Here is a 12,042-nt window from a genome sequence, read left to right as displayed (position 1 = left end):
ACCCCGTCTCTACTAAAAATACAAAAAACTAGCCGGGCGAGGTGGCGGGCGCCTGTAGTCCCAGCTACTCCGGAGGCTGAGGCAGGAGAATGGCGTAAATCCGGGAGGCGGAGCTTGCAGTGAGCTGAGATCCGGCCACTGCACTCCAGCCCGGGCTACAGAGCAAGACTCCGTCTCAAAAAAAAAAAAATAATAAAAAATAAATAAAGTAACAAAAAAAATTGAAGAGATGCTAAATGCCTATCAATAGAGGACTGAATAACTCATGATGTATTCATAAAATAAAATAATATGGAGTCATTAAAAATAGAGATATAAAAGATGTGCATTTTCAGATGCAGTAAGATATAATGCTAAGGAAAAAGAGGTCATCAACAGCATATATAGCATGAGTTCTATTATTATATAAACATCTATATGTGCAACTGAATCTTTATATTTAAAAAGGATTAACTGTGTTGTGGGATTTGGTGGCATATCTGCATTTTCTAATTTTTCTTTAATGAACATTGTTCATCAGTAGTTATATAACTAATTTTATAATTATAATCTTTTAAAAATGCTTCAAGGTATTACCATCTTTCATTGTGCTTACTTTTAAACTGGTCAAGGCATATACATAATGCAATGCCATGAGAATGAACAAAGTGTGAAGTTACAAAGCAGAGACAATAATCCCTAAGGAGTTATATGACTGGAGTGATATCCAAACTATTCAGAACAAGGGAGGTAAGAGTGATTACTTGCAAGAAAAACTTACGAAATTACAAGAGATAGTTCCAATTACTTTCATCAATGACTATTAAATTTGGACAGTTTCTACAGTTTCATGACTATGTGGGTTAAAAGATGCAAACTTTTTCCTATTTTAGCCAGTAAAATCAATCAAGGAGAGCGGAGAAAGGAGGTATTCAATAAGAAAAAATTAAGTCTATTCATACCCAAAGGATCAGATTTTTAGAACCCCCGAGTACGAATTCTTCTGTTCAGTCTTACACTCTGCAAGCCCTTGATATTCTCCTTTTCTTCCTCTACAGGGAATGTGAAGATGAGAGGAGATGGGAAATGAATTTCTTGCAGGCATGCAATGATGTAGGCACTGTGTCAGTCATTTTCCCATTTTGTTATATTTAATCTTCACAACAATCCTAAGTAATAGGTACCATTTTACCCAATGACATATTAGAAAACTGAGGGCCAGAGAAGTTAATCTTATTTAGTTGAGACATTTGCCCAAGCAATGTTCCCCAGCCAGCAAGTAGCAAAGCAGGATCTCAGACCTTAATCTTTCCCTAAAATCCATGCTTTTCCCATCACACAATCACTCTCTCAAAATCACCTGCAAGCAAGAATGAAATAATTAAGGATCCTAGAAGCACATATGACATAATTTAATTCTAATGAAATAGTCAACATGTATCATTGATTTTAAAAAGCACAACCCATCCCTGCCCCCAGCATATCTTTTTGGTTATCTCCTCTCTGGTTTTAATGTAGTTCTAATTATTGGCTGCAAACTGAAAAAAAAAAAAAAAAAAAAAAAAAAAACCCTATAGGAGTTTAACATATTAAAATATTACAAATTATATTTATGAGTTATAAAACCCTTTCATATCCAAGATTAGCAAGGCACATATTATTATAACCTTTTTGTTAATGAGAATATAAAACCTCATTTTCCTATCTAGACTTTATTAGTTAAGTCTAAATAGACTTAACTTTTTCTTGTTGAATACCTCCTTTCTCCCCTCTCCTTGATTAATTTTACTGGCTAAAATAGGAAAAAGTCTTTATCTTTTAACCCACATAGTTATAAAACTGTGGAAACTGTCTAAATTTAATAGTCATTGATAGAGTCTGGCAGACCCTAGATTAGAGCTCAGGCTCTCTCCATACCCCACAAGGCTTTCCTATTTTTTTTTTTTTTTTTTTTAGCTCCACCTTACGAGAAACTCTCCTGAAGTGAAACCTTGAGCATGCAAATGCTGCTTCTGCCTGAGAATGTAAGATATCTTGCTGCTATCATCTGCTTAAGTATCCAGTAGAAAACATGGAGTTACAAATAGAAAAAGTCAAGTTTAATTTACGGACTTTACAGGCATTTACAGACAGCAAAAACGAAAAGCCGAAAAAGGGAGTAAGCTTCTATAAAGGAAGTTAATTTCACATGCAGTTCTTTAGAGGCATCGCATGTGCTAAGTAAGTAGAACAGGCAGCCTGTGGACAGCAGCTCTGGTAACTAGGTCAGGGACCAAGTCAGATGGCCGCTGGTGACCCTGCTCAGTAAGTTCCTAGAAAGACACCATTGGGCTGCTGGTCATTTCAAAGGAAACTTTATTAAGAAAATGATACATTTGGGGTTTTCTGGATGCAGTAGCTTCAAATGTCCTACCTAGCAGAGTGGCGAATCCCAGTGTGCTTGGGTGTCTACTTTGTGGAGCACAGTCAGCTGAAATATGGGAGCAACAGAACCTCTCTTTAGTGATCACAGAAGTACACTAGCAGAAGCTTTAATAGTATTTTGTATGCCTCAGGAGTCTCTTCTATTTCATCATCTCAAAAGGTTCCAAAGCAGTGGAGAAATGTTTAGGCTCACTGTGGACATGTGTACATGGTCAAGTAAGCAAGTCTCTTGTAAGGGAATGCAAAGGTTAGGTTACACTCTCTCAAGGTGAAACACTGGGATCATTCCCAGAATGCTCCAGAAAAATACACCTAAAGTTTCTGCCTCATTTCTCACTCACTATTCTGTGCTGAGAAGACTTCCTGTAACAGTAATTTTGCTAATCCTTTGCCCAAGGAGTCTGGACTCCATGGTCATCAGAGAGGAAAACTTCCCCCATGAAAAATTCAGTTCAACTGAACTTTTCTGAGTCTGCCCCCTCATTCGCACTCTGGACTTCTACTTAACGAAAACTGATGGGAAGTACGTCACTCTATTCCCAGCACCCAGTACAGCACCCCCGACACAGGAAGCAAACAACGCTGGTTTGTTGAACAGAACACTAAGTACTAATGTAACCAGAGGCCCAGATGCTTTTAATATGCTCCGTTTCCTATTCCCCAACAAAAAGCACATCTTACTTCAGGAAACCAAATCAAGAAATTATACAGGTTCAAAGGAGCCTTAAAGATCATCTGTTCCAATCTCCTGAGTTTACAGATGAAGAAACTAGGGTCCATAAAATGAAGAGATTCCCCTAATACCAGGTCTCAAGTCTCCCAGGTTCAGAGCTAATGTCAAACTGAAACACACTTCAATTGAATTAGTTTTCATTGAGTTCCATTACAATTTTAGAACTGTGGTTTATCATTATGTTGGAGTCATCTTCCTTTTCTGACACCATATTTCTCTCCCTGGTGTTATTTCCTCCTCTAAGTAGTTAGCTGTTTATAAATAAACACTTAAGTGCCCTAAGGGGATAGTTACTTTTACAAATCTTTCTGTGAATCTTTCAAGGCAAAGAATGCTGTCATAATATGAAAACATATCATTCAATTTAACTATTCAAAAATTAGTGCTTTTGCATAGTGAGTTTTTCTCTCAGCAAGATACACTGCTGGAATTATTTTCTTATAAACCAGAATCAGTGGTCTTAAATGCAAATAGAAAATACTTCAAAACAAGCATAAATGGAGTGGTATTATCATGTACTGAAATGTAGACCTAACACCAAAAAATTGAGCAGGACTAAGTTTGTCAATTCAGCTGTTGAAAACAAAATATCTTTTAAGGCTTTTGTATCTTTATTGTGGCACAGGAAAAAAAAAAAGCTCTATCTGACACAAATTATTTTTAAAAGCCTTGTAGTTTTCCCACTGATTAGGAAATAAATGAGTGCTAGAAGCTAGGAATGTTGTAAAATTTTGCAAAGCAAATTCTAGAATCAAATTTTGTCTTCTTTTCTTTTTAGTATGTCGAGACAACTGTTCAGGTTTTTAAAAAATAATATTGCCTTTTCCACATTGAAGCCAAGCTATTTGTGAAGCCAATATGATAGTTACAGTGTTTTAGATGCTCCACACATTGATTTATTCTACTGCTTCTAGATTATTTTAAAGAAAGCACTTAGTTCCCAACCTCAGAGCCTATTTTCTACAACTTACTAACATAATCAATAATTTTTTATATAATCTCCAAAGAGATCATCAAGCCATCAATCTTCGAGACATTTATTTTTCAGAGGCATTCCTGGTGTGACTCCCCATCCTGCCCTTCTGTTCTGTTAGGATGGATCTTACTGTGGGACTCGGAAGGGCATGCAGATTTTTCTTCCTATGGATGAATAAATACCAGAGACCTTGGGGGCAGGGAACAACAATCACAGAGACTACCTCTCTGGGACAGCCGTGGCTCTGCAGGGTACCTATGCTTGCTTTGGTAACCTGATAAAGCTGTTTTCTGCCAACATTAATCTGGTCTGCTTAAATTGGTGAGACTTCTGAACACTACAAAATGTATTTTAAAAATATATTTCATTTTCATTCCCTCTCTTCCTATCTTTTCTATTGTGAGGGGATTCTGTTAGCCAAATTGGGAGGATACTCAAGAAATTTGCTATGTTAGGCTGTAAAGCAAAGAACAAAGTCAATATAGAGTCCCCTTGACAGGAGTCCTTGAAGAAGGTGACCCGTGTTCAAACTACAAATAGAAGATCAGTCTCTGCTTCGGTGTATGCAGTGCCAGAGCCAATGCCAACACAAAGGCAGAGCATGCAACGGTTACAGAACATGCACTTTGGCACTTGACTGCCTGCATTCAAATCCCATCTATGTCATTTACTATGACCCCAGGCAAGCTATTGAACCTCTTCGCACCTCAGTTGATTCTTCTATAAAATAAGAACAATAATGCCTACCAAATAGGATTTGAGTTAATAAATGGAAAAATATTTAAAACAGTTCATGGCACATAGTATATAATTGTTAGCTATTATCATTAGTTAAGGCAGATTTTAGAGAAGACAAAATCTGGGAATTAAGACAGGGAGTAAAATTTACAACCTACTCTACGTTTTATTTTCCAGTAGAAAAAAAACAACACACATCAAAGGTAAAGGAAAGAATGTCCTTTCTTTACTAAAAGCTATGTTAGCCTCAAAGGTCAGACAAACCTGAGTTGAATCCAGGATTTGCCATCTAGTGGCTGGATGACGTTAGGTTTAATATCAAAAGCTTCATTAAATCTCAGTTTCTTTAGCTTTAAAATGGGGATTATAAGAGTTCCCACTGTCAGGTAAAAGGCTTAACATAGTGTCTGGCACATAGTAAATATTCCATGAATATTAATTGACATAATTATTAAGGTTTTCAGAAGCAGGAACACAAAACAAAAAACAAGTAAAACTGAGGTAAGGATAAAGGGTCCAGAGAGGGACCACCCCTAATACGAAAGCTACCCTTTCACAGATCACAAACTGTGCCAGGGGTCAGAGTCAATGCCACAGAGCGGTCTTGTGCATGGCGACACGGCCAAAAGCTATTGCCAAAGCTCTGTAATCGATTTCAATCCCTGTGTATGCACTTTCAAACTCTGAAAACTACAGCTGCATTAGGGAGCTACTCCTTAGACCTAGCATTTAATTCCTGGGGAGTTCAAGCAAGATTTCTCCTTGCAATGATGAGTCCCAGAACAGCCAGATACTGCTTAGGCCTATCTTCTAGAGCAGCCTATTCTGATACCACTCAAATTACCATTCTCATGGCACCACTTTATGTTCTGGGTCCTTGCTCCTGAAATCAGTTATAGACTGCTCGTATGACATACTTGGGAATAAAGTTTTACTCTCTGGTTGGTGCTAATGGCTGCCTGAAAAGAAGAAAAAGGCTTTGATGCAGGTTATTTTTTTTAAAATACAAACCATTGTAGCTAGAGAATGTATAAGATAATACACGAAGTATTTGAATCACAATAATTTAGGTTATGCCATTATTCACATTATATAATGAAATACTGAGCCAAAGCCATATAAAGTCACTGAGTTTTATAGCCAAAGGGATCATAAACTTTTCTACCCCAACACCCTAGTTTAGCCATTGAGGAAACAGACTGAGACAGGTTATGTGATTTGAACAAGGTCACAGAGCTTGCCTATAAAACAGCTAAAACTAGACCTGAGGTCTCCGCTGTTAATGTGACTCTGACAGCTCTTGTTTCCTTTAGGAATGCAGGTCTCTATCCATCTGCATCTACAAGTTTTACTCAGAAGGTTTAGATAAAATGCCACCCACCAATTCTATGAAGCTATTTTGGAGATTTCCCATTCAAATGTGAGCATCACTTCTTCTAAAGCTGTGACTCTTAAACTCTAGAGAGCATCAGAACCATCATAAAGCTTGTTAAATTTCACATTTGTGGGTACCACTGCAGAGTTTCTGACTCTGTTGATCTGGGGTGGGGCCTGAGAATTTACAATTCTAACAAGTTCTGAAGAGATGCTGGTCCTCTCTTTGAGAGGACCGCACTTTGAGAACCACTGCTCTAAACATTGTCTGTATTTTATTTCTACCTACCTTTCTGACAGTACGGTCTTCCTCAGATTAGTTACTTATGTGTATCTTTAAAGTATACACTAGACCATAAACTCCTTGAAGAAAAGTTATGGGCCTTATTTCTTCTTATAGTATCTAACAAACAGCCTTGAAATGGTAAAAATTGAATCAATTTTTGGTGAGGCAGACTGGGCTAGTCAGCATACACCATTAACTCTACAGCAGGCTCCAGGGAGAAGATGAAATGAAAATCAGTCCAATGAGGAATTATAATCATAAAACTTAAAGACCCTGTGGAAATAGCTAGCCCACCATTTCCCAAACTGTGTTCCATGACACACTAATTCTATATAGGTTGGCAACTAAAATATTCTTTAGGAAACACTAGTTGAACAAAGATAAAGAGGTTTCTTAAGGTAGAACTTCCTGTAGCCATTAATACGCTCCAAAATAAACTTCCCTCATCTCCCATCCTGAGTCACCTCTAAAAATTTACTCTGCTTTTTAATCTCCATTTGAAAGCACAGTAGATATAGTGCCCTCCCCTAGCCTTATTTGAGGCGGGTACATTTCAAGACACCCAGTGAATGCCTGAAACCAAACCCGATTGCCAACAATCAGTTTGTGTTACTGTTTATGTTTTCCACCCACATACTTAATGCCTTTTCCATCTCATCTAAGCACTTATTACACACTGTGGCTGTAACTTTTGCAGTTTCAGGTGTGACAGCAAAACTAGCACAGATTTATGTTTCCTTCTTCACAACTTCATGGATAGAAGATTCACTCTTACTCTAGGTCTTAGCAATCTCAGCATTTTTTTCTTTTCTTATGAAGTCAGGAACTTTCACCTTTTCACTTAAAGGAAGCAGCATATAGTTTCTTTCCAGCATATTGAAATTGCCAGCATCACTACTTTTGACCTTTGGGACCATTATTAAGTACAGTAAGGGTGACTTGAACACAAACACTGCAATACCAGGATTGGTGATCTGATAACAAAACAGCTACTAAGTGACTAAGGGGTGGAAAACATGCACAGCATGGACACGCTGGACAAAGGGAGTACTCCCATCCCAGTAGGACGTCGGAGGAACAGTGAGGGATGAAGTGAGAGTTCATCAGGTAACTCAAAATGGCATGAAATTGAAAACTTATGAATGGTTTATTTTTGTAATTTTCCATTTGATATATTGGGACCATGGTTGGCAGTGGACAAGTGAAACATTGGGAAGTGAAACCACAGATAAGTGAGGACTACAGCACTTATTGTCTACTTTACTATTAGAAATAAAGTTCCATGGTGCATAGTCAGAATTCAGTAAATACTTGTTACATGCACAATTATGCTATGTAAATTGGGATCCCAAGGGGCATAATAGGTACAATTTCAAAAATCTATTTGATCATGAATTCCTTTCTTTCTCCCTATACCCCACACCTATACTGCAAAGTCTTAAAGAAAGAGTGTTCTGTGAAATAGAGTTGGGGCAACATTGACTCTAAGCTAGACACTGTGGCTCTAGCTGCCTGGAAAGCTTTAGTAGTGAGGTACAATCAATCACAAGATTCTAAAGACTAGTTCATTATTCTCCTTCGTCCTACACCATATCATAGGGTACAAATTCTCATGTTAACTAAGATGAGTGTTATCCCTGAAGAAACTGTTCCAATACTTGTCATATAAACACATCCCCACATTTCGACTGAAGAATGAGACAACTGCTCCATAATTTGCTGTGCTAAACATTTTTTTCTGATTAGAAAAAAAGCAAATAGAGAATTTGCACAGTTCTGTGAGCTACAAGGTCTAACATGAAGAGAAGAATCTTCTCAAAGTTGAATAATCATCCATATATTTTTGTAGTTTTTCGTATCTAGTTTTACTTAGTCAATGGCCAAAAGCAGTTGGCCAAGTCAAAAATATCCTGAGATATAAAACCAAAAGCCAAGGTCATATTTCACCTCTCTGTGGAAAACTCTGCTTGCTTACCCTGAGCTTTAAGTCTAAGTATGGCTTTATAACAAGAAGAGTGTTTTATTTACAGGGATATAATATCACCTTTGTCATTCTCCACAAGGGAAAAAAAAGTCCCAAACCAAAGCCTTCAGCTGGTTCTGCCAAATAGCCAAGTAGACCATTACCAAAACCCAACCTTTTTCATTATAATAATGCTCTAAATTCTAACTTTTTCCAATGATGCAAATCTTCCTGTCTAAGAGTGGTCTCTTAGGAAAGAAGTCAGTCAGCGTGAAGCAAGAGTAATTCAAGTTGGTTCTGAGAAAAATGGAAGATTCAGCCACACAGCGGCAGTGTTATGAATACCCTCCTTTATTTTCTCCCCAGGTGCTAGAAATATTTCCATATAACACTGGTCAATGTCAAGTATCATTTCATCAGTAAATGCTTCAAATTCAGGAGTAATTCAACCAGGGGCTATCAGAAGGAAAGATTAGCATGTTGTTCAAGCCTTTTAAAAATCACTTCTCTCTCTGGAGAAAGAAATTCATCATGGTATAAGAGGAAAAAAAAGTAAGGAGAGGATATAATTTGCTCCTATGCCTGGCTGTCTGATGAAAATATTCCAGAAAAAATGCATTATTTCATTTTTTCTCTTGTAGGCCTCGCTGACAGAAACCAAAGGGTAAATATATTAGTATTCTCCCATGCTTAAGATTTTAAAAAAAGAAAGAAAAGAAAAGAAAACCTTTCCTAGTAATAGCATTTACTCTGGAAAAATAGCTTGGAAGAGAAAAGGGGCCAAATCATTTCAAATGGAACAAATAAATAGTGTTAATTCCAATAGTTGGGGGGCAAAATGCAGTTCAGAAAAAAAAAAAGTGCTTGGAGAGCCTCTGATTGCTACAGTCTGACACAATGGATTTTTACTGCTCTGCCAAGTCCCTGCCATCTGCTGTATTTCCAAAAGTTAACATCTTTTTAGCCATCCCAATTGCCATTCCCCTTTAAAAGTGAGTCTCCTTCAAGGAAAAGAGAATCTACAAAGTAAAATCAGAAGACAGGAAAGCAGAAGATAGAGGACCTTCCCTTGTTGCACCCCTTTCCTGTTGAGAAAGAGATGGACACATAGGGCAAGGGGAAAGCTAGTGCGTGCTGGGGAGCGGAGGCTTGGGCATACACAGAGCTGCCATACCTCATTGAGGTGAAGGAGCATCATGTGACCATTTTCCAAAGAATGGAAACTCCAAAAAAAGATGTGATGAATGATAAGACATCCTGAATTTTGTGGAGGACTTATGAGAGAAAAATAATTCAGTTCCAAATCTTACCATGTTTACACATGGGACAGTTCTTGCCCTAGACAAAGCAGACATAGGCTCAAGCAGGTGGTTCTGTAAGTGCTTGTCTGTTTGGCTAAACATCCCCCAAGAATGTAAGGCAGCAACACAGAGTTCATCCATGGCAGGTAGACAATGAAAATTTGCTAAAATGAATTGAATGAGAAGAGTGATACACACTCAGCTCTCTAAAACGGGATAATATTAGCTATGTCTGGCTTCATGAAGGTTGGGATATGAGCAGATGAGTACCAGGAGAGGAGGAGGGAGAAAATAATTGTGCAAGAAATAAAGAAACAATATATCACAAAATGACTGAGACTCTAAAACAGTATTTCAGGCAGCAATCTGAATGAACTCAAAAAGGAGAAGAAGAAACCAAACAGCTTAACATTTATTAATAGAAGGATGAACACACTGCGGAGAGGTAGAAATTATACCATGGGAGGAGGAAAAGAAGATTATTTGGAAATAGGCAGCAATAAGCATTCCAAGGATTTAAAAGAGCTTGCATGTGGGTCAAGGAATACAGTCTAGAAGTTTGCTGACAATCCAGAAATCTTGTCAGTCTTGTCTCCTGATATTACCATCACTGACAACGGTGTCTTAGCAAACAAGGCAAAATGCAAATCTTGTTCCTTCAGCTCTCCCATATTCCCCATTAAGGTTACTTATTATTGACTGGTGCATATAAGCCCATATTATCTGGATTAGTACTCAGTGCTAATGAGACCAAGGTTACCCCTTCAATCACCACATGCGACTACCCAAAGAGTCCTTCTTCCTAAGAATAGGTCAACAGGGACAGCTCTCAACTACCCTTCATCTCCACTAAAGAGCCCGAGGCTGCAGAATCCTGAGTCAGTGGGATCCTCTTCTTACACGCTCACTTAAGAAAACATTGTCTTGGCCGGGCGCGGTGGCTCAAGCCTGTAATCCCAGCACTTTGGGAGGCCGAGACGGGCGGATCACGAGGTCAGGAGATCGAGACCATCCTGGCTAATATGGTGAAACCCCGTCTCTACTAAAAGTACAAAAAACTAGCCGGGCGAGGTGGTGGGCGCCTGTAGTCCCAGCTACTCGGGAGGCTGAGGCAGGAGAATGGCGTAAACCCGGGAGGCGGAGCTTGCAGTGAGCTGAGATCCGGCCACTGCACTCCAGCCTGGGCGACAAAGCGAGACTCCGGCTCAAGAAAAAAAAAAAAAAAAGAAAACATTGTCTTACAGGGACAGGACATTTGTAGACATTTTTGTAGACATGCCTTAAAGAAAATGTCCAAGAACCTCCAGCTAGTTATTTCAGCATAAGCAACCTCAGCCTAACATTCTAGGTCCAGGACAGGGTTACTATCCCAAGGCAGCCACAAATAGACCAGGTGTGAGATCGTCCAGCCCGTCAGAGTTGGCCTGAGTAGAATGCTGCCCCCTAGAGGTGCTGCCACAGAGAACAAGACAAAGCCAGTTGATGGAGCTCATCCTAAGAGAAAACTAGTCTTCCCGATCTCTGCAAATCCTGCTGCACATCCCAAATTTTGACAACTGCATCTTAGCAAACAAGGCAAAATACAAATCTGGCTCCTTCAGCTCTCCCACAGTCCCCGTTAAAGTTATTTATTATTGACTGGTGCATATAAGCCCACATTGCCTGGATTAGTACTCAATGCTAATGAGACCAAGGTCACCCCTTCAATCATCCCATGGGACTACCCACAGAGTCTTCCTAACATGGATCTTTAGAAGAATTAGAACTTGGGGTGGGTAACGTATGGCCAATGAAGTGACTTCCTAGGCCATGTTATATCCTTGAAATGAGGTTACCAAGGGCAATCAGCTTGTTCTGCTCCTTCAATCCCCTCTTTGGGAACCTGGTATCATTTTTGAAACTGAAAGCCAGAGTGAGAAAGCAATCCAATGCAGACGGTTCAAAGAGAAAATGAATGCATAATAACTCAGTGAATTCAAATACAGTTAGGGCCATGGAGACACAGCAGATTGCAGTTCACAGCCAATGAGGTGAATGAGAGAACAACTAAGGGGCCAGGCATTGGTTGACTGTGCAAAAGATGACAGCAATCCTACAGCCTTAAGCCACTCACCAGTCTGACATCTCCACTCTCATCCCCTCCACAGCATTCCTGCTACAACAAACCAGCCACATAGCTGAAACCTGCACAAATCCTAGCCCTGCAGAAACATTTCAATGCCTTTCCCATGCTTTCAGAATAGTAAAGACCAAAACTGGCAAGGCTGA

At 39.0% G+C, this 12,042-nt stretch overlaps 1 protein-coding gene across 9 annotated transcripts in view; it reads right to left on the bottom strand.

Annotated features, from left to right (window-relative positions):
- The window catches only part of FAT3 (FAT atypical cadherin 3), a 687,971-nt gene that overhangs the window by 550,288 nt on the left and 125,641 nt on the right, over positions 1-12,042 (bottom strand). The gene's annotated exons all lie outside the window — the stretch shown is intronic.

The sequence above is a fragment of the Macaca fascicularis genome, chromosome 14 (genome assembly GCF_037993035.2).
Source record: "Macaca fascicularis isolate 582-1 chromosome 14, T2T-MFA8v1.1".
NCBI lineage: Eukaryota > Metazoa > Chordata > Mammalia > Primates > Cercopithecidae > Macaca > Macaca fascicularis.
The sequence above is the reverse complement of the archived record's forward strand: the minus strand, read 5'-3'. Positions and strand labels throughout refer to the sequence as shown.